This window comes from Ambystoma mexicanum, chromosome 1q (assembly GCF_040938575.1).
Source record: "Ambystoma mexicanum isolate Mex_15411 chromosome 1q, UKY_AmexF1_1, whole genome shotgun sequence".
Taxonomy (NCBI): domain Eukaryota; kingdom Metazoa; phylum Chordata; class Amphibia; order Caudata; family Ambystomatidae; genus Ambystoma; species Ambystoma mexicanum.
The window spans coordinates 1,227,180,416-1,227,200,257 of record NC_090922.1 but is presented as its reverse complement, the minus strand read 5'-3'; the positions used below and the strand labels follow the sequence as shown (position 1 = coordinate 1,227,200,257).

Genomic DNA, 19,842 nt, shown 5'->3' with positions numbered 1-19,842 from the left:
AGGTTCCGTTATATGGTCCTGACAAGGAAAAAAACGGGCTTTGCCACACCTATTGGTCCGTTCCATTTTAAAGTACTATCATTCGGCTACATGGACCGCCTGCAACATTCAAACAGTTAATGGATAAGATCTTACATCCCTACTCTGACTTCTGTGGGGCCTATACAGAGGATATTGTGATACACAGTGAAACTTGGGAAGAACAAGTACATAACCTTTACATAGTCATGCACGTGTTGAGAAAGGCAGGTTTAACAGCTAATCCAAAAAAATGCAAGTTGGCTCAATCCGCAGTCAAATACCTGGGATTGTTTGTTGATAATGGCATTATTCCACCCCAAAAGGAAAAGGTGAAAGCTGTCATGGATACCCCAACACCAAAGACCAAGAAAGACCTTAGATCCTTTTAGTATGGATCAGCCAAGAAAAGAAGTCAAACTGAGAATTATGCGCTGGTTCTTGGACCTTCAGCCATATTGTTTCACAGTTGAACACCGGAAAGGTCACGATCAGGGAAATGTTGCTTTTGGATCCCGACCCTGGGGGTGGATCTGAAAGGGAGGTTGGAGGGAACTTAAGGAGTGGGGAGAGGACATCCTTAGGTGAGACATGGCCTCTCCCTTTCCCTTTTCACAAAGAGCCCTCTATCCCTCAAGCCTTTGTAGGCTACTGTCAGCCCTTTCCCTTTTCTCCCCTCCAAAATGTCCACCCAAAAAATCATCTCAACACTTGGACGAGGAAGAGTCAAATTAAGAGGACACATTCTCATTTCAGCGAGATAAGCACGTATAAGTCTTATATTGTTAATGCAGACTCATATCAGTCAAGTTCTAATATGAGGAGGAAACAACAGAGAGCTATGCACACTTCCATTAATTCAGACAGTCCCAAACACCACTCTGGCACTGAGACAAAGAAGAGGGCTATGGAGGATTTCTGAGGGAACAACCAGGCATGTCCAGCTAATGGGTTTTGCCATAGTCAGGCAATTGGGCTGAATGACTGACACCTGTGGTCAATTAACAATCCCAATAGGTATAAAAAGTGGAGGCCGCACGAGACGGAAGAGGCAAGAAGCAGGAGTAGGAGCACGAGATGGAGCTGGAGCAAACAGGAGCCATAAGATGTGCCGAGCAGGTGATAGGGACGCCAAGGCCAAGGCTGGCCGCGAGAGGATATGGAGGTCCTGCTGCCCTCCATGTCGGGTGCAAGCAGCAGGAGCTGTGGGGCGCTGAAGCACTGCCGTCGTCGCAAGTCACTAGAAGAGCGAGCAGTGCTCTCTGTGGTCTCGGCAAGGGAATAGCAGAGCTGTTTGGAAGCCAGAAAGCAGAGCAGGGAGTGAAACAAAGAAACGGAAGGGAGCTGCTGTATACAACTGGTGAGTGGAAAGAGGGAAACTCTCATACCAGGGTGCTCTGGGAATGAGAAACAAGGGCTTTTGAATATCGAACATACAGAAAGTTGTCAGAAGCACGTTTCAATGCTGGAACAAGGCTTTTGAATATCGAACGAATATTGAACGAACTGAAAGTTGTTAGAACTACTTCGGAAGGATGAAACAAGTACTTTTGAATATCAAATGAATTGAAAGACATTGCAAACACTTTTGAATGCTGCAGAGAGTAAAAGCAAGTTATGAGCACTTGTGAACATAGTTAAAGCAAGGTGGTGCATGTAGCAAATATCATTGAATTGAATGAGTTGTTGGAAATACAAGTATTGGCAAATCCAAGAGAATACCAAGAAGGGCATATGAGGAGAAACCAAGTGTGGTCCAAAGCTAAGAGAGTTCAAGGAACAGCGGTTAAGAGGAAATCTGTATTGGCAAGAGCCAGAAGAGCACAGAAAGTGTAACACAGTGTATCGTGGCCAACTAAGCAACAGTGAAGTGTTAAAAAGGTGTGACACTGATGAAAGAAGCAAGCTTCACCGTCAAAGGAAAGTAGTGGACAATTGTTGATGAAACGCAGACATGAAGGACTATCGGTTGTGTGACCTCTAATGGGTGGACCGTGTGGTCCGACAACTGCACCTAGACTCAGTGTACCCTATATGGAAAAAGCCCATGAAAAAAACAGAAAGAAGCCTGTGTTTTGCAACAGCCGCTTATGTGATTTTGAAGTCAAGAAACAGAATTATCAATGTGAACCAGTAAAAAGTACTGATGATAAAAGAGCTGGGAAGTGTCCCAGGGAATTGGGTTGTTTTGAAAAGCTGGAATATTTTAACTCTTGGGGAAGGGAACCCTGATAACTTGTGAACTGTTCTGAACTTGAGGAAGGGGAAGCGGATTACAAGCCAAGAGCTGGAAGAAGCTCTGAACTTTATTTTGAACACTATTCATTTGGATGCTGATATCCCTACACATTGTGTACAGTTAGTTATGAGGGCAAGTATAGGTGTGGACACAGACAGACTGTTGATTTGGACATTCTGACATAGACTATCATTAGTTTTCTTTAGGTAGGGAAATCCCACCTTAGTATAGGGCAGGTTAGGCTTTACACCATCCTGATTTTTAAGTTAATAAAGCTTTTGAGATTCACTTTTGAATCTGTTATTTGTGTCTACTTCATGATGCCTTCACTGATGTCAATAATCCACCATTGCATATCGTCAGCAGAGTGCTGGAACTCAATATAGTGTGGCACTAACGGGGCCACACTGTCTTGCACTGCACCCTCGATCGATGTTCCGCAATTCGTATGCGGACTGTCCTTGAGGTCTGCCCCACATCGCACAGGCCACATGGGCACTGGATACAATACACCACATGGTGGTTTTGCAATTGGAAAGAACGTTCAAATTCTATTGTCTGCTTCCTATTGGGAAGGATACAGTTTTCCTTGTAAATGTACAGGCTTTGCAGCTAACAGAAGTGGCCATGTAGAGGTCGTAAATCCCAGTTCGAGCTGGTTGCTCTGTCATGTTTTGGTCGTGAGTGGATCAACTGGTCCTTTAGATTCTTTGATCTTTTAAAAGCAAATATTGGAGCTGGCTCATTAGGAAGACACGTATCCACGAATGACCAACTTTTCTTGATCATTTCTTCAGTTGGAAAGTGTTGTTATTATAAGTCAAGACGCAAGCCAGTTTGTCCTGAGATGTGTCATGGATTCTGGGCTCAAGAACATTATCCCTTGAGGTAAAACGTGACCTTTTCAGCAAATGGGCCAACTTTTTTTTTAGGGTAATCCCGTGCCTTGAGACAAGACCCCAGATTGTTGGCATGCAAATACTAATCCCGGACGGAAGTACAGTTGTGTCTTAGCCTAAAGAATTGTCCAAATGGGAGGTTTTCCTTCAAGCTTCTAGGATGGAAGTTGGAATAATGAAGTGCAGTATTTTAATTTGTCTTTTTTTGTACAATGTACAATTCAAGCTGCCATATGCACATTTTATGACTAGATATAAGAAATGAATGCGCTTGTTGCTGTATTCCATAGTGAATTTAATAGTGGAATGGCACTGATTAAGCAAGGCAAATAATTGTTGTAAAGTGTTCCCACTACGATCCAGATAAAAATTATGTCATCAATGTACCGTGACCGTTTAGTTATCCGTGGCCAGAAACTTGAGAGCTCTGTCTCGCACCTCGACACCACCACCAGGTCACCAATATCTTTGAGCTTGAGACTGTGACAGTACCCCAATGTTGTGTTGAGCCAGCCAGTTAACGCTTCTCCACACCCAAAGCCACCAGGTCTTCTAGCACCACCATCCCCAGCATCACCACTGCTAAACAGCACTGCATAGTTGCAACTCATCACTGAACCTCATCGACTTGTCTCCGGTTCGTCGCTGAAAAACCTCCCTTAGCACTTTTGAGCCCCAAAAACAACGAGAACATAGGTATTTAAAGAGGCAGTGTCGCTTTAGTGACTTTTAAAACCTCTTTCGTACCTTTTCTTGAAAGACATTTTCTTTTAACTTTGACATTTCCTGCTCAAATCAAATGCGTCACCCCTGCCCTCGCCAAGAGTGCCCCTTTATTAAGTCTGCATTCTTTGTGTTTTGTTACACGAGTGGGTCCTGAATGATTTTAATGGGGATCACTGTTGGCTTAGCAGTATAGGCTGAGCAGGTGGTTTAGCCAGTATCCATCCCTGAACTCCTGCAGAGCAGTGGTAACTTTGTCGCACACTGCGCCACAATTGGGCAATACTTATACGGGACTTCGGGTTGCAATATTTATGGGGGACTTCAGGTGTACACGTTTTTCAACACAGTACTACTGTACCTCTGAGTGCAAGCTAACCACTGCAAACCCGCAGCAACGCTCTACAATATCAGTTGTTCAAATTCTACAAACGTATCTATTATGAGATTAACACTGTCACTACTCTCCACGTTTTCGTGATGAAACATCGTTAAGTAATCGGGCACCGCCAGGTAGCAGGCACTCACTCTTCGTTAACTAGCGGTTCCTTTAAATCACTGTGTATATTACTGTTTGTTCTCACCATGAAACAACCAGAACGATGATTTGACACTTTACGGGAAATCAATGTAATACTCATTGTGCAACCCTTGAAAATTCACAAAATAAGGAGGCGAGCTTTGCTTGCGTTTCAAGCCTCGTCTTCAAGAATTCACTGCATATGTACTTTCCAATGTCGTGAGCGAGGTTTGGAACGCACACCTTTAATGCTGAAGCTGGTTTGTTGCTAAGCAGCCATTAACAATTGCAGGAGACCCATGCGCGCCTGTATCATTGCTGCTGTTTACAAAGAAGAGGGGTAAGTCCTGCATGTTCGCCTCGTGGAATATCTGCAAATAAATACGACCTTAAACCATATGGCGAAAGGGGCCATTGCCGTGCAGCACTACAAAACATTTACTCTCTACGTGATTTCTCCACGTTTGAGAAGTGCACATTCATTAGCCCCCTAATTGCCCGATGTCATAGGGGAAGACGTTCTAAATGCTGTATTCTTTGTATCCGGCTACATTTTAAATGCAGGCTGCAGGTCTCAGAATGCAAATAATTTCCGGATGCGATGCTCTTAACATGGGAACTCCTAAACGTCTCTATGGCCCTGCTCTCTAATCTCAGAAATCTAGGATGCAAAGCAGCATTTCAGTGTCCAAGCTAAGCATGCTCAACAGTCCCTCCCAAAAAGACAAAGGGCTCCCTGTAAAAATAAATCCAGACAGGACTTTCCTCTTTGCTACTTTCCAAACTAAAATATCGATCTTGGGTCATTGTAGCCTAAAGAGTGGAACATTGTTGTAACTTTACTGTAAGGTTACCTTGTGCTATTATGTCTCTTGGGACATCTTTTGCTGGTTTTGTTCATCCATGTGTGCAGTCCACCCGTGGTGCACCTGGACTCGTTCACCCTAAAGGCGTCTCTGTGAATAAAGACAAGGATGCCTCTATGCTACCTGCAACCTTGTTTAATCACCTCAATACACCAACTGACGTTTACCTGTATTTCCGTTACATCACTTTCCACCCTGCTCTGCAAGTTCCGCCCCCACCCGTGTCTACATTACCAGCCTCCCGATACTCTAACCCCCCCCATTTAAATACCAACAGTCTCTGATTACCCCATTTCTTTAATGAGTATATGGGGCCTTATTCTTGCCCTCCGAAGTCGATCACATCTCACCTCTGAATGTCCTGCTCTAAGCACTGATTCTGGGTCACCTAGATTGGCCCTGATCTGAGTCCTCACCATCACCATGATAGGACTCCTCGGAGGAGTGTGCTGGCTCACGTTCCCTATTTCGTCCTGTCAATGCCTGGTCAGTCGCTGACACCTTCTTGAAATGTGATGAGTTTCGCATCACCTGGCGTTGGTCTCCTTCCGTGGTGACCATGGAACCCTTCTTTCCTGTAATGACCAATGGGTCCTCATGAAACGGGGCAGTGTATTTGTTGGTTCTGGGCTGTCTCACGCATCTCCAAGCATCAGTGAAGAGTCCTGAGCACCCTTCTAGTGTCAGCATTGTTTTTCATCTTCTCCTTGGCAGCCGCATTGCGTGCTCTCATGTCATCATCTTCCACATATTTCTCAGACTCCCTATTGTGTTGGGGTAAACAAGGGTGAATGGTGCTCCCAAACATTACCTCTGCAGGGCATTTTCCTGTAGCGCAGTGGGGCGTGTTCCTGTAGTCTTGCACCAGTTGATGCAATACTTGTTCAAATGGCTGTACTGTCAAGTGGGCTATCTCTAGGGCTCTCTTCAAATTGGTCATAAAGCGTTCAACCGTCCAGTTGGCCTGGGGCCATAGCAGAGGTATTTTTTGTGGCTGAAACCCATATTTTCTGCGAATGTCTTGAAGTCTTGGCTTGTAAATGTGGGACCATTGTCTGACTTCACTTGTCTCGGAATGCAATATGCTGTGAATATTCGTTCCAGCACTGGGATGACATGGTGGTCCGCCGTGGACGATACTATTTGGGCTTTGGGAAACCATGAATATTCATCCACGACTGTTAGCACATATTTCCCCCCCTAAATGGGTCAGAAGAAGTCGAGGCTACTTCCTCCCACATTCCTGTCGGAAGGTCGGTCATCCTCAGGGTTTCTGGGTGTCTGGTCGGCATGATCAAACAAAAAGGCGGGCACTCCTTTAGTAGGTCTTCCACCATCAAGTGTATTCGCGGGAGCCATACCTCGTGCCTCAGCATCCTTTTAGTCTACACAATTCCCTGGTTTCCTTCGTGCGCCAATTCCACCACCTGTTTCCTCAGTGGTGTGGGCACCACCATCTTGTTGCCTTGGAGCAGTAATTCTTCCTCTGACACGGACAGTTCTTCTTCTTTCACCGGCAGAAGGCGGTCCACGTCTCTCTGCACTTCTGCCGACTCGAGCTGACCACTCTCCTTAGCACGCCTCCACCACCTCGACCGCAGGCCCTGTATGACGATTTGAATGGCTACATCTTTTTCTGCTTCTTGTGTCAGACTCACCGGATCCACTCCTTACAGAACTGCTTGTCTTATTAGGTACCGGATGTATCGATCAGCCACTGTTGGTTCTGGCACGTTCTCTGATCTCGGGTGATGGGATAGAAAGATGGCCGGATTGTCCTCCTTCCCTGGCTGGTGGATGATGGTAAACGTCTTGCAACCTCAGAGCTCATCGAGCAATGCCAGGAGGCATCTTCGCCTGGGGATTTCCATACAAGAACAATAGGGCCTGGTGATCTGTTGTTATTGTAAAGGGCTTCCCGTAGAGGAAAAAATTAAAATATTCACAGGCCCAGACAGTGGCCAAACTTTCCTTTTCTGCCTGTGAATATGCTTGTTCAGTTTTGACAGGCTCTGTCAAATTTCTCTGTTGGGCATTGCCCGGTGCCTTTTAGGCCAAGATGGCGCCCAGTCCCACCGGGCTAGCATCTATGGTCAGCTCAGTTTCTCTCTCTTCATCAAAATATGCCATGTTCCCAGCCTCTGCTATCCTGTCGCAAATGGTTGCAAATGCCTTTTGGCACTCTGTTGACCAATTTTAAAGTGAGTTTGGCTGCTTTGACTGTCATGCACGCTCTGTAGAGCATGTCATCATGTTTTTCCACATTCGTGCCAAACGCCAGAATGTCATCACTGTAATTGATGCAATTCAGACTGTGCTTTATCACATTGTTTATCACTGCTTGGAATATTTCCGCTGACAGCGAGACTTCAAAATGTAGTGTTTTGTACCTACATCACCACGTTTGTAACGCACCTTGGGTTATATAACAGGTTTGTTGTCTCCTGAATCACGCTCTCGCTGTCCTTCTCTGTGCTTTCCGTGTATTTGGGCTGCAATCTGGGATGTCTCTGAGGCTGTGGTTGGTGCCTTCTCTTTGGGCCTGGTTGTGCTGCCGCTTTCACCGTCTCCTTTTCCCAGACTTCTAGACGTCCGACACAGCAATTTGAAGTGGTTCTCCTGCCCACAAGCTGAGCATCTCTGTCCTATCGCCGGACACATGCCGTCATGGGGAAATTCATATCCACATCTGTAGCAAAATGGCTCACCTTGAGTCCTTTGAGCCCTCAACAATTTTTGTATCATCTCTGGATGCTGTTTGGTAGTCTTTAATCCGTGAATCGTATCTATAGAGCCAGCCTGGTTACTGGGCCCACTGCCTGCTTCAGTAAGCACTGTTGTCTGTTGCCCTCCATGGGTCCCATAGCGCAGATATAAAGATCGAAATCCCTGATCCACCTGGGCCAAATGTGCACCATTTTGCTGGTGTTGGTAATATTGAACACCCCAGGCAACTGCACATGCATAGGGATTCCTGGACCCTCTGCTGTACTTGCACCCACGGTGTGACAGAGACAGTGGCCGGAATGTCCAGATCAGACATGTTGAATGAGACAATATCACCCTGGGTAGATGTCACGGGGGTTGAAAAGTCGACGCAATGATTATGAATTGGGTGTTTTTGCAAAGAAGAATGACGGAATTGTGGGTGTCAATGCAGCTGTATCACTGCCAGGACAATATGCAGTTCCTCCTAGCTAACGGACACTGTGCAGGACAGCACTCCCTCCCCCACGTTCACCAGAATGTCCACAGAACCAGTGTACCCTCCAAAATGGCGGCCGCCTTATAGGCACACGCACTGCTGGTACGGGCACTTGTAATCCGTTGTCTCCTTACTTTTCTTTTCATATGCGATCAATGCTGCTGCACCGGGCTCTCCTTCAAGAGAAAACACACAGCCGGGGCTGCCTCTTGCCTCCGAGGCTCGACCAGTGTGTGTATGCCTGCTGCGTGCAGGCCTCCTTCCCTCACCGCCACGCCCGAACGCGCAGATTAAGAGCAATGAACTGACGCGGGCCGCTGTGCACATCCACACAAGCAAGGTAGTACATGCAACTATCATAAGACAGACATTAGCCAGTATAACACTGGAGCCAAATTTACATGAAAGAAGTACCTCCAAAAATAGTAGGAACCTCGGAGGCTTAGAGGGATTCAACTAAAATTCAAGAAAGAAGGCAGCTCTATCAGTTTGTGGCGCACCAGTGAATAACCTCAATGAAAGCCATAGGAAGGTAGCAGGAGAGTTTAAATCCCAGTCTGTCAGTGTGGGTTGTTTGCAGAGGATGTGGCAGATGGTTGGAGGAGTTTGAAAACTGTTACAAGGAATGTGGAGGAGTAGAGGCTTCAGAAGGCGAGGGGGGAGCAGAGCCAGGGGACGTGGTAAAAGTTTGGAGGAGTGGATAGCAACAGGGAGAGGTAGTAGAAGGCTGGAGGTGTTAAAAGCAACTGGAAGGAGTTGGTAGAGAATTGTAGGATAGGTAACAATTGGTGGAGGAGATACACAATTGGAAGAAAGTGTAACAGTCAGAGGATGCGATTTGGAAGGCAGTAAGAGCAGGAAGGTTCTGGTAGGCCATGTCAGCTTTAGGCAGGGTCACACGGCGCGTTGAGGTATTAGACAGGGTCAGGAATGTGTTTGTTAGTTCAGCGAGGCAGAGAGGAAAGCAGATGAAGGTGTTATGGTACATCGCTGGGTCCAGAGAATGGTGGTTGGGAGTCATGGCTCTGATTCCAGTTGTAGCTCGGGTTACTCGAGGAATTGCAACAGCACATGCAAGCAGAGCAACAACAGCCATTCCCGACCTTATCCAAAGGAGACAACGTGTGACAAGAGAGCCATGTTCACTGGACCGGGGAGAGCCCACCTCTAGTTATACTACTGGACTGATGACACTCTGGGACTGGTGGACTTGTGGCACCTAAAGGTGAGCGGATTGGATTAGTTTTGTTTCTGGATCTTAATTTCTGTTTCGAACCTGTGGACTTGGACAAACAAAAAAGCCTAAATCCTACCTACTGAGTCCAGTAATTTCTGCATCCCACAAGGCCTCCATACCATTTGGTATTTAAAATGGGATTTGCAATGACTGTGATGGATTTCTGCCCACCGCTAGATTTTCAGTGCAACATATTGTACCCATGGCCTGTTTGCCCAGGAGGGCCCTCCCGGGTGCCACTGGCTGGGACCTGTTCAGTGTAGACATCCCTGCAAAGAGGCAAGCCCGCATATCTACTGAACTAAGGCTTTCTCCCGCAGAGATATTAATGGACGTGTTGTTCCCAAAGCTGAATGGACTACTAGAGAACAGTCAAGGTCCTCCTTTTCAGTAATGGCTCTGAGAACTTTGTGGTAAAGAGGGTAACCCATGTGCCCAACTAATTGTCGAACCCTACATGCCTGTGCAGCCAGAGGAGAATCCAGACCTTGGAGGAGGGGGAGCAGATCTGGTTCCTCATACATTCCCAGTGACACAGAAGGGAGGGGGAAGAAGACTCGACCTCATACCACATCCCTCGTAGGCTGCTATCCCCAGAGTCCATGAGGTAACCAGTTCTAGATTTCAATGGCCAACACAATGACCTTTGTCTGTGTTTCGCCTTTGACAGCATCATGTTTGCGGAGAGGGCTACAACTGAACAGGTTCATGTGTTGCAGAGAAAACTGACTCCTCTATAGGATCGTAAATAATATTAAAATAGATGGCCAGTCCTGCTACCAACATTTTGCTCAGCCCCAGTTCTAAAAGATGGGTCCTGGATTCAACCCTTTCTCAACTGTCCGCAGGGCATCAGTATATTGACAAGTCCAATAAACCTATCCTGAGCAGGTTTTTCTGGCCTGGCATACATCAGGATATTCCGAGGTGCTATTCTGTGCACCCTGTATGTCTGGTAACTTCATGCCATGATATAACCAAGGCTCCCCATAAACCCCTTCCTATTATTGAAGAACCTTTCTCAAGGATAGGTATGGATTGAATGGGACCTCTCTCCCATCCAAGTCAGGGAACGGATTTACCCGGTCATCTGAGAATTGATATTGATATTTTATTTCTATTGCGCTCGTATGCAAGTGTTTCAGAGCGTGACAAGGCAAGGGAGGGTAACGGGGGAGAACAAAACGATGATCTTACTAGGCCCAGTGATATTGAGAACATGCAAGTGCATGAGAGAGGGGGGAAAGTGCATGGAAGGGGGAAGAAGTGGAAAGTGCGAAGCAAAGGAGAAACAGATAGATAAATAGTAATAAATCAATAAATAAATAATAAAGGCAACAGTGGTAGTGCAGCCAGCAATTGGCAAGTGCTAGGTTTAAGGCAGCAGACAGGATAGGTCTGATAAGGGCAGGAAGAAAAAGGGGGGGGGTGCTGTATGGGTACAGACACAGACCCAGTCAAGGGGTCTGTATCTGTACATATATGTCACTCTATACGTGAATCCTTTACTATGAGGAGTAATACTGCATAAAGCATGATCAAATGCTTAATACCCTACCTTTCCCTCATATGGATTCCCAAGGAGATTTCCTACGGCTCAAGAAACTCTGCTGAAATGACTGTTACAGGTGGAGACCCTCCGGACCTCCATTTACCATCCCCAAACTGATAGTCTAGTGGAGACCATTAAGCAAACTTTTAAAGGAATTATTTCAGAAGCTGGTGTGCAAAGAAGCAAGGAAGAGATCATTCTCTGGTCTCTGTTCACTGCCAGGAAGATACCACAAGCCTCAACTGGCTTTTCCTCTTTCGAGTTGTTCTATGGTTGGGATTCCTGCAATGTCCTTGATGTCCAGAAAAGAGGCAATGACTGAGGCAGGAAATCTCAGGAGTTTGTCCAGGCAACCAAGGAGAGGTTACAGATGACTCACTCAACAAGAATTGTGGATCAGCCAAGAGAAACAAAAATAGCAAGAGCTGAGATGCTTCAAAGTTGGTATTCTGGTGCTCATGCCAGCTTTTAAAACTAGGTTACTGTCAAGTGACAGGGGACGTACAAAGTCACCCATGTTATCTCTGATTACAACTACGAGGTACAAGGAGAGTGATGCAAGACCAATCAAGTGAACCAGACAAAGTGTGGCAGAAAACTAAGGAGCCCACCTTCATGGCTTCACTACTGTGCGATAACAACTTGCCAGAACCCGAGGTCCTGACAGGGTCAATCCCAGAAGACATTCCGACAGAACAGAAGAAAAATCTTCAGGCCTATTACCAGAGCTTCTCAGACATCTTCTGTGACCAACCAGGTCGGGGTCATGGCTTCTTCCTTTGAATCAAAAACACTCCAAAATAAATGAATGACACTCTGTCCATACTGTTTGTTAGAGGACCACAGAAAGGCTTTATAGCAGGAGATCCTAAAAAAAAAAGAAAAAAAAAGCTCCTCCTCCTGGATTATTAAACCATCACACAGCCAGCGGTCAACAACAGTTGTTCTTGTATACATATCTTACTGAAGCTGGCGCTTATGAATCGACTTCCGCACAGTCAATTAGATATTACAGTTAGATGCCTACCTCACGCCCATGATAGAAGAAATGATGGCAAGGATCAGACCAACTCAGTATATGTCTACACTCAGCCTCACAAAAGGCTATAGGGAGATGCCACTAGTCCCAGAATACGTAGCGAAAACTGCCTTTACCAGTTCACCATGCTGGTGTTTGACCCATCAGTGACCACAATGTTCTTCTAGGACTCGCGAACGGCACTCTCCATTTGTTTTCCTCCGGGCTACATCCCTGGCGATCTCTTCAGCACGGGCTGCAGTCCCATTCATCGGGCTGCACTCCACACAGGCACGTTTGAAGAAGTACGCACTAGCTCTTACTTGAGCATTTTCTTCTGACACCTGTGTCTTCCAGTCCTATTCAAAAAGCCACACGAGTTACACACAGTTATAACCCTCAAGGCTGACACTGTTGTTGCCTTGCACCTTTGCCTAGCTCCTTTGCACTGCTACTAATTTCAGGCAGTATATACACAATGGGCACTCCCCAACTACCGTGCAGAGGGTCCAATAATGGTTTGTCGGTCCTGAAGAAGGCGGCTTCAACTTATCCATTCTGCCGAAATGCTATTGTGTTTTCTTGTTACGCCTTGATTACTATGTAAATGTTTGAATTTTTCCTTCTCCTTTGGCGTATGTCGTTGACCCTAACTAACAGTGTCCAAGTGCAGTGTACTCGTTTTCATCTATGTTTAAATCAGCTTAATCTTTGGCATGCCTTAACCTATTTTATGTAGGTTCTGAAAATGAACGAATTAACTTAAATTTAGCTATTTTGTTTTCATTTTGCAATCAAGTTGCCTAGGCCAAGAACTTATTATTGGTTTTTCTTTTTGTCCTTTGTCCGTTTGTCTAATTTTGTTTTAGGGAATGTCCTTTGTTGTACTACCCTCTGGCACCCTGTTTATTCTACCAACCCTTTCCCTGCATCAATTTGTATATAGGCATTCAATATTGTTTTGCCCACATCATGTTTATATTGAAGGTTTTTGTCCTGTATTTGTTCAATTTCATGTTTGAATAAATCATTGAATATTTTTCTAAATCATTTGGTTGCATGTTCATATTACCTATCTCCTATCCAGGCACATGTATACCCTTAATGATGTGATTTATTGTCACTCAACACCCCTCTGATGTTTAACTACTTTGTGATTTTTTTTTTCTTTGTAAATTATGTCCAATGGGAACATCCCCTGCATGTGTGTACATTGACTCTCCAAGTTCCCATTTCCTGCTGGAGCCTTCCCTGTAGTTTTATATGACCCAAACAGTGCCCCAGCTACCTTCCAATGAGGCTATAAGCTTCAGCCCTGTTAAAGGAGAGGTTCTTTCAGGAGTTTTTATCGACCAATCGTCAAGACATGCATTTTTACGCATATGCATCTTACCATAGATTTCCAGACATTTAGGGCCCAATTCATGGAGAGTTTTCCTATGGGATTGCGCCATTGTAAAACGCTTCTGTGAATCAGGCCCTTAGACTTTCGAACCGCACCGGTCAGAAACTGCCATCTTGTGATATTCTCATGAGTTGATCGATTTGCCCTATGTTAAAGTGCCCTGATCACAATAAATCATACCCCACACATCTTTATATGATATCAGCATGTCCGACTGCTATGCTACGCCCCTTGTTATGACGTTAGTGCACAGTGTAGCAAAAACTCTGCTATCCGCATTTACGAAATCACATTTCTGCATGCAGTACACGGAAGACACTCATTCTGTGTAAACACACACACATAGTTTCTTTAGTGGCTTTGCACAAAAACAACTGAATATATTTTACTTTTCAGTAACTCGGAGGAATCAAGAATGTAGGATATCGTTAGGTTTTGTATGAAAACGAAAATGTTTAAACACATCGATCGGAGCCATTCAAATTGTTTACAGCCATTAACATTAAAAGAACAGATCATCACTCAATACATTTTCTTTAGTCCAAGCACTAGGACGTATGTTATAAGAAACTATCACTTTTCTAATTGTAGATACAATCATAGTTATAAGATGATATTTGTATTGGAGATACTTCCCCAAAAAAACCTTATTTGTAATATTTCATATTCCATGTTTTATTCCAAGTTCTTTATTTGGAAATGAAAACGTTCCATTGACTGACATCAAAATCGTATTGAGAAAACATGTTTTTTTTTATTTGACTTTAATCCCAGTTATCGTGAAGCACAGGGCGCTCCCTTGTATTGAAAAATGGCTCATTCAACACCCAATAAAATAGTCTCTTTTTCAGATCAATTCACATATCTATCACAGGCTTGTTGATTCTTAATATGGGTACTGCAAGTGGGAAAACGTGAACAGCACAGTCATCCCAAATTATAATAAAAACAATGGATTCATTAGTAGTGGTAATGCTCCAGTGCTGGGAATAAACACCATCCAAGGGAATTTGGCTTCCTTGGTGCACACACATTTTGTCACATAACTAGTAATTAAGACAAACATTATTTTAGTGTTTTACTATTGATGAGAAATATAAGATTATTTCCTACAATTAAAGTATAGATACATTTGTATAGATTCTGCATATATACATCATGCGCCGGAATCACAGAGCATTTTGTATTTGTATTTTATTTTTAATTTATATAGCGTGAAGGTGGTCATTCCCCAATGCAAATCCCTAACTCAGAATAAATGGACACACCCCAGTAGGGGAATGAGACCAGGAGAAAGATTGCAAGTTAACTAAGGTTTTATCATATAAATTATGCACGCACAGGACACTGCTGCTCCGAGAGCGGTCTGCCAATAATACAGAAACAATACATTTTATGCACACATTTCGTCATCAGTGACAAATAGTATAGGTGATGCATGGTGCGAGTTCATTGGTTCATTACCATGTTACAGTATAGGCCAAACTGGGATGTGCCGCATGATTGCTTGACGTGGCACGTGGGTCAGCTGGGCTCATCTGGGAGGGGTGAAGGTCAGGCTGGGTCCGCAAGATGCAACTGTTCTAACTAATCTTAGCTACACATGAATTATTGGCATGCAAAGAGCAATGCAGGGTGTAAAACTTATACCAGACTGCACGGTCACCTATAAATCATGGGAAAACACATACACATTCTTAAACCAGGCCGTTGTGGGGGCAAGGGTGCAGTGGTCCTTTTTCCCTGGTGCCTTATCTGGAGGGTCTTCGTGTTAGTTCATGGAAGATATATGATCACACTGGATTATTTATATTGGGGGCAATCTAGGGTGGCCCGTGGGGAAGGGCCCCACCAACTGCTACATGAAACGAGACTAGAGGGGAAAAGGTTGTGCAGGCAATAATTTCTAAAGGTGGGGGTCGAAGGAGCATGAGCAGGTTTGTGGAGACGGATGAGTTTGCATATCGGGCTTCAGCCCGGTCACACACAGGGCAATGAGCTTGGAGGAAGAGAAGGAATACAGTACCTATTTGCAACAATTCGTGCCTAAGCTTCTGTGAGAAAAGGATCTGAGCCGCGCAGACAGGGGAGGAGGAGATGGGGTGCCAGGGCTGGCTGTGTGCAGCGCTGGATGAGGGTAGAGGAGGCTTATTGGAGATCATTGTGTGGCCTAATACAAAGATGGAGTCTGGTGTGGCACAAAATGGAGTCTTGGTGTATAGTCCCATGGCTTCCTTCTACTGTCGTCGGGGAAAGACAGGGTTGACATCTCCCCACGATGGGATGAGCAAATAGACTATTTTTCATGTGGAATGTACAGGGGGGGGCAAAAGACCCTTCCTCCCTTACATTCCCCTCTTTCGTTACTCCTAAAGTAACAAATAACCTAGGTTATTAGTGTGCCTATGTTCTTCTGCCTCCATCACTGCTTCATCCCAGGCTGGAGTCCCCTTTATCGGCATCCAAGCCCTACAAACAGATCTCGGGCTTTGACCATCTTCTTGCATATTCATCAGGAGTGCAAGTCATGTATATACAACCACCATCCCCTGCAAGATCCACCCATACCCCTTAATCCCATTCTAGTTCATAGGGTTATTTGATAGTTGTCATATAGGTTATCTACTATGTCCCCTTTGTTATCCACTGCTGTCATACGATATTCAGGTTCTGGGTTATCCCCTGCTTGGGCATCTTTCATATCCTGAGGCACCTTTGTCGGACTGCCCATTGTCACCATCATCATTGCACTACAAGGCATGGATTTTGCACAGAATCGCACCCCTACCTGGCACACACAAAAAAATAGTAGAAAAAATACTATGATGGGTACCAGTATCTTCATTGCACTCCCGAACCAAGGTGGCACCCAATCAAAAATCGTGTCAAACCAGTCACTTGGCGGCACACCGCCCTCCTTCGTCATTCTTTCTCTGAGGTATGTACTGCGACTCTCATGTGTGATAATGTCCTTTTGTCAGCGTCTGCAGAAGGCACGAATGTGCAACATGCACTCCCGATTTTTCGGCAAACACTGCCTTCCATTGCTGTGAGAAGGTCTAAGCACATAACGATTTTGCATGGTTATCAACCGCAGGGCTCTGAGTTCCACCTTTTTGACATTGAACCCTTCTTTGGTGTCGTTTACTAACTGGATCAGCTCCCACCGGACTATTTGCAAACATTTGGCATTTCCTCGTGCCTGGATGCTTGGTATGAGTGATGCAAAAAATGTCTCTGCCGAATTGAAGAGTTTAAACTGGTCTGGTATTTGTGCCAAAAGTTCAAAAGAGTCTTTAGAGATGTAATCCGATGCCCTTGTTTTGTGTGACACTCTGTCTTGTAGCTTATCCTCCGACAGCATATTGTATGTGGGGGGTTCTTCGGTTGTTGACTGGGGTGTTGAAGGCATCCTGATGGGCACCCTCTCCCCCTGGACATGACTCTCTGGAATCATCATCAGGGCCAAATGCAGTGTACCGAGGGTACAGGTACCTCTCCATGATAGGTGGAAGGTGCAAGTACGCCTGTTTGCCGCATACCCAGAAATTGTCCATCAAGGCAGCTGTTCCTTTCTTCATGTCGTGGAGGATCAGTGTTTTGTTGCAACGTTTGTTTGTGCCCATGGGCACCTTCCCTTCTCCGTGGAAGCAAAGTTCGTATTGAACCTCACGTTGCATCTTGATGGGCTTTTCGAGAGCTGTTACCCATGTCAGCTTGGCAATGTGTTGAGACCAGACCTGAGTGCATGGTTTCTCGACCCATTGGAATTTTTCTTCTGACAGTCCTAGCAAGGCTTCCGCCTCGCACATCACGGTTTCATCTTGCCACTTGTTTTCTGCGTACATTGTCCCTTTTATGACAAAAAATGGTTCCTATATGCACAGTACCCCTTGAGGCTTGTTGTGCCAGATTTTCTCGTTCTCGAGCAGTTGGAATGCTACTGTGTGTGCTTGGAAGGTACTTCAAATTCTACAAAGTGCAAGATAAATGAGACACTGGGCATCCGCTATGGGCGTTTCCTGGGGTATTAGAACCTTAGGTGTTCCAGATGCGTGAGGTATCAAGGAACACACATAGCAACTTTCATTTGTTGCTTGTTTGCCCATGGTACTCATGTCAGAGTACCATTTGTTAGACTGATCTGGGTGGCGGGGGTCTTCTACTGCATCCAACCCGAGGCCATGGTATGCATCATACCTTTGCTGTCCCGTCTACCTTTTCCTTCAGTTACTCCTCCCTAGACCATTATATAGCTTCATTATAGGAAAAATTCCTGAAATCATCTTTTCATTTTGATCATAATCAGACTGCCAATACTGTGTGGTAGGGTGGGTGCGTGGGGTAGGTGTCTGGGACCTAAAATACAAGTAATTGCTGCTTGAGGAAGGTTCAAAAGTTGTGTGTAGGTTAACATATGGCAGCATTAATACATCCGAAAGTGATCTCTCTTCATCATAAACATTGAATACATTTCTATCATTGTTCATTGTTTAGTATTGAAACTGAGAGGTTCTATTTTTGTGCAGGGAGGTAAAATTCTTAGAGGTGTTGTGGGCCCAAATTAATTTAATCCCATCCCATATTAACAGTGTTCCCTCTTGTATAAGTTTTGCCCCATTCCACCTTCTTTTATACCTTCTAAAATAAAAGCTATAGACCAATACAGTCCTAAACATAACAATATAGTTGAGAAAATGTTGGCCGTAAAGTATAGACCACGCTCATACGAGTAAGCTCTAGTAGAACCCCGGGAATATTCCCCTCCGGGCAATGCTATTGATGCAATGCTATTGATTAACACAATAGCGAATGAAATAGCCGTCCGAGGGGTGCCCATCAATGCAGACATGTTTGTGTATGGAATACACGTCCTGGCAAGAGTGGTGCCCTAAATAACACGACAAGAATGGAGGATACCTTCTGATTTTGTCTTCCGCCCTGTAGCTGCCCCCGAGATTTTGCCAGGCACCATTCTCTCCCTAGATCTGCAGAAGTGCAAGCATCAGCCAGACGTATTGTGGTAATGTGCCTGGACACGCACGGATGCGAGTGGCGAACAGTATAATGCATAGACCCAAACATATTGCTGCGTGACCTGCCCGATGAGTAGCTGTTCAACAACAGTGGCAATGATGAGGAGATAATAATGGAAATATGTATGCCCTGTGACGACATGGTTCAGCACAGACAAGTAACGAACCCCCTCATGGCCGTTGTCAGTGCACTGCCATTATTTTTTTGATGAGGTGATGCAACATGTACCTGCAAACGTATGGACCACCAACCCCCACGATGTAGGGCTCTTGCAAAAAGTGACACCCGTTAAGATTAAACTCAAGCTCGGTGCAGTGCTGCCCCGGGTAAAACAATATCCCCTGTCGAGGGAAGCAGAGGAAGGAATAAAAGAAACAATAAATGCACTGCTACAACAGGGTATCATTGTGCCATCAAATTCCCCTTGTAATACTGCGATTTATCCGATAACAAAAGCAAAGGGCGAGGCTTGGAAGATGATGCAGGATTTACGCCCACTCAATGACATCATACAGAAAGAGTTTTCCCTCATCTGGAATCCTGCATCCATTTTGTGCAGCATTCCAAAATCCGCCACATGCTTCACCGTGGTAGACTTGAAAAATGCTTTTTTGGATTTTGACACAACGGGAGGAGGGAAAACAGTGCGAGCACCCCTATTATACCACGAAGACTCGCTGATAAACCTGCTGGGGAGGGATCTCCTTAGTAAGCCCAATATGACAATTTCCTTCATGTTCAACCCCGGGAATATGCCCCTCCGGGCAATGCTATTGATATATGATAGGGGTGCTCACACTGTTTTCCCCCCTACCGTTGTGTCCAAATCCTTAGTGTATGGAACCCTGACAACAGCCTCAGGAAAACCTTGCGTTTCCAAATGTTTGCCGACAGCGGAAACCGGCCTTCCATAGGCAGGATTTTTCCGCTCCTGAGTCCACCATGAAGATGAACTGTCTGTTTCCTATCTCCGCCCCCACCTGTGGTTCCTCATCTGGACGTAGGGTAGCCGATAGGATTGGACACGCAAGTGCTCTCTGTGGGCTGTCCTAATCTGGGTTTGGGTTTGTTCCCGGTAACAAAAAAAGGTTTTCCCCAACCATAGTTGTTCCCTGAAATGGCG

At 45.2% G+C, this 19,842-nt stretch overlaps 1 protein-coding gene across 2 annotated transcripts in view; it reads left to right on the top strand.

Annotated features, from left to right (window-relative positions):
- Positions 1-4,648: 4,648 nt before the first annotated feature.
- The window catches only part of UBE2U (ubiquitin conjugating enzyme E2 U), a 727,435-nt gene continuing 712,241 nt past the window's right edge, over positions 4,649-19,842 (top strand). For both annotated transcript variants that reach the window (XM_069641994.1, XM_069641992.1), the window contains exon 1: positions 4,649-4,739. The gene's annotated coding sequence lies outside the window, so the exon portion shown is untranslated. The remainder of the gene's footprint in view (positions 4,740-19,842) is intronic.